We start from the raw sequence: 3597 nt of genomic DNA on the forward strand, positions 1-3597 counted from the left end.
GGTTATATTCCACTAATCTATGCTAGAATTCATCGTTTAAATTTGGATTTAGGGTGAAAAATTAAGAAAAGTTCTTAGGCTGAATTTTGGGATTTTGATCGAAATTTTGGTGTCGGATTTTAGTAAATTTGATATGGTTAGACTCGTGAGTGAATGAGCTTTCGTGTTTTACGACTTCTACCCGGTTCCGAGACATGGGCCCGTGTAGACCTGGTAGGGTGAATTTCAGAATATTTGCTAAAGTATTGATTTAATTAATTAGATGAGTCTATTATGATTGTAAATATGATATGTAATTGCTTTTGGCTAGATTTGGGCCATTCAGAGCCGGATATTCGTGGAAAGGGCATTCTTACGGATTGATTGAGCTTGACTCGAGGTAAGTATCTTGCCTAACCTTGTGTGGGGGAACTACCCCTTAGGATTTGAGTCATCTATGTTGATTGTAGTCTGTGTACGCGAGGTGACGAGTGCGTGCTCGGACTTATTTGTGGAAAGTTGGCCTTTTAGGGTTCTTATGTCCTTATATTCACTGTGTATGATGTTGTTTTTGATACGTTTGAATTCCTATTTGCTAGTTTCACCTCTACATGCTTTGATTAGAGATAATTGCTTTAGGATTCACTCTTACTGTCTATTTGACCCTTATTCGACTTAACCAAAGATTTTACCTCTTCTATCGTCGTGCTATATTTTTCATAACTGCTTATCTTTAATTGAAATCATTATTTTCTCATCCTATAATTGTTTAGTCTTAATTGGAGTTATGATTATCTTCCGCTGCTTATTCTTACTTGAATTGTTGAATTTTCCTCGTAATAGCTAAACCTCAAAAGGAGTTTAGATAACCTATATCTTAGTTGACTTGCCATTGTTTGGAACTATTTGACTCGTGTTGGCTTCTTATTGTTGACTTGAATATTGTGGAATTATTTCTATATTTTTGTTTTGTTTTTCCTTGTTAAGTTGTTCTCCTTGTGCCTAGCATTCTTTACTGTGGTTAGTCCTTGTGAATGAGTTCTACCGTTCTTGTGATTTAAATTCTTGAGTTGATTTGCTCGTCGTACCTTGCATTTCTGTCATTGTTGCTTTTGTACTCGTTGTGGTGATGTACGAGGTTTTTGTCATGTTATAGTTGTCATCTCTGCTGTTTGCGCTGCATATTTAAATTGGGACTACGGACGTATTCTAGGAGATCCCCCAGCACTGCATATTTAAATTGGGACTACGGACGTATTCTGGGAGATCCCCCAGCACTGCATATTTAAATTGGGACTACAGACGTATTTCGGGAGATCCCCCAGCTCTGCATATTTATTTTGGGACTACGGACGTATTCCGGGAGATCCCCCAGCACTGCATATTTAAATTGGGACTACGAACGTATTCCGGAAGATCCCCCTGTCTTGCATAATTAATTCGAGACTACGGGACGGTATTCCGATAGATTTCCCCTGTGGTTATATCTGTATTCGGAACTGCTAATCTTCCATGCTTAGGTGTCACATGGTGACTTATACTTGAAGGATATTACTTGAAGAGTTTATATTTGAAAAGTATTTATCTTGAAGGAACTATGTTTGAAGATATTTATTTGAAAGAGTTATACTTGAAAAGTATTTATCTTGAAAGGCTAATTATTTGAAAAGTTTATATTTGAAAGGTTTTATCTTGAAAGAGCTATGTTTGAAAGATATTTATTTGAAGGAAGTATATTTCAAAAATAATTTCTTATTGGAAAGGATTATATTCTAAAGACCTCAATTTAAAAACTTACGAGTGAAAGTTTACACTTGAAGGATTTGACTAATTTATTGGGGTTGTTGGTTGAGACCTGATGTGAAAACTATTACAGCTGCTGAGTTACTACTTGCCTTTACTGTATTGTGATTTCTGGATTTGGGTTGTGTTTTCGTTCATTCTTCTGTGTCTTATTCTGGTGTTACACTGTTACTTCCTGTTTTTCCTTCCTTATTGCAGTTGCTATGTCATTAGCCATATCGCGGGGTCCTTAGATAGATGTCATGTTTATTCATCCCTATACTTATGCTTGTTCAGTTTATTAGATCAGTGGGTGTCTTGACTAGTCCTCGTTACTACTTCACCGAGGTTAGTCTTGATACTTACGGGGCACCGCTGTGGTGTGCTCATGCTACTCTTCTGCACATTTTTTGTACAGATCCAGGTAATTGTTCGTTAGCTAGCTGTGTGGACTGTTGTTGTGGAGACTCAAGGTAAACATGCCGCTGCGTTCGCAGGCTTCGGAGTCACCTTCAACTTTTCATTTTGCACTGTTTATTCTTATTTCCGGACAGTTGTATTTAGAAGTTTTCTAGCAAATACTCTATAGAGTTTATGGCTTGTACTACCGGTTTTGGGAACTATAAGAGATTCTATTTAAATAATGTTATTGTTTTAATTATTGTTAGGCTTACCTAGTCCTTAAGACTAGGTGCCATCACGATACCCAAACGGAGGGAAAATTGGGTCGTGACACACGACATCCTACGGAGGGAATTTGGGGTCGTGACATTCCCTATCTGGTTCTCTCATGAAGTTTGTCAAATCATCAAAACAAAAAAAACATAACTTATCAATTTCTCCCTTTTTGATGATGACAAACTTAGAATTGATATTCCCCCTCTGAGAACCAAATCTCCACATTGTTCCCCCTACGAATCAGCCATATTCCCTCCGAGAACCTGTTTTCTCCCTTTTAATTTTCTTCCCCCTTTTGGCATCATTAAAGAAAGACACGTAAATGTAAGAAGAAGTCCATCAAAGTTAACTCATGTCATTTGTGTACACATATCATAGCAAAAAATAGAACGCAAGAGTATAAAATTGCATTAAATAAACGATGATGCTCATTAGTTAAGGAAAGAAGAAAAAATAGAGTAGCAGTACCATAATTATACACATAGACACGCAATCCAAACAAAAACTAGAGTACCACAGTCAATAAGGAGGGACAACAAAAAGATAAGTCAAGATTAAAAGGGAACTTGCAAAGGGGTAGGATAGGGGACACTGGATGGAGAACAGAAGGACTAGGGAGCAAGGGCCTTGATAAGGCTATCCATACGAGCATTAGTAGCCCTTTGATTATTGATCAACTGCTCCTCCAGGTTCTCCGCTTGGTTCCTTAACTCGGTATTTTCAGCTATCATGCGGGTAATCTCTTCTCCCTGAGCATTGCTGGAACCAGGTTCCTTGCTGGCCTGATTGAGCTTAGACTCAAGAATTGCATTATTTGCAGCATTTTGAGTAACGATGAGCTGAGAAATAGTGGAGATGCTGCATATAGCTCCCTTCTTGTGATGGTGAACATTTGTTTGTGAGATCCCACTTATGCTCTTCCCAAAGGGACCTCAAAGCATTCAAGGACATTAGTGAGGGGGAACTCATAGGGGAGACCATGATTGCCATCCTTGAAATCTATCACTTTCTTCATATGCTCAATTATAATTCCAAACAGATTGATAGAAGTGTAGGAGTCGAGTGCTTCCCGAAGAACCAGGTCCGCTATAGAGGCCATAGATCTCCTCTCAGTCCTTGGTAGCAGTACCTTATTCACCAACTCAAATAATAGTTGCT

Source organism: Nicotiana tomentosiformis, chromosome 3 (genome assembly GCF_000390325.3).
Source record: "Nicotiana tomentosiformis chromosome 3, ASM39032v3, whole genome shotgun sequence".
NCBI classification, from domain to species: domain Eukaryota; kingdom Viridiplantae; phylum Streptophyta; class Magnoliopsida; order Solanales; family Solanaceae; genus Nicotiana; species Nicotiana tomentosiformis.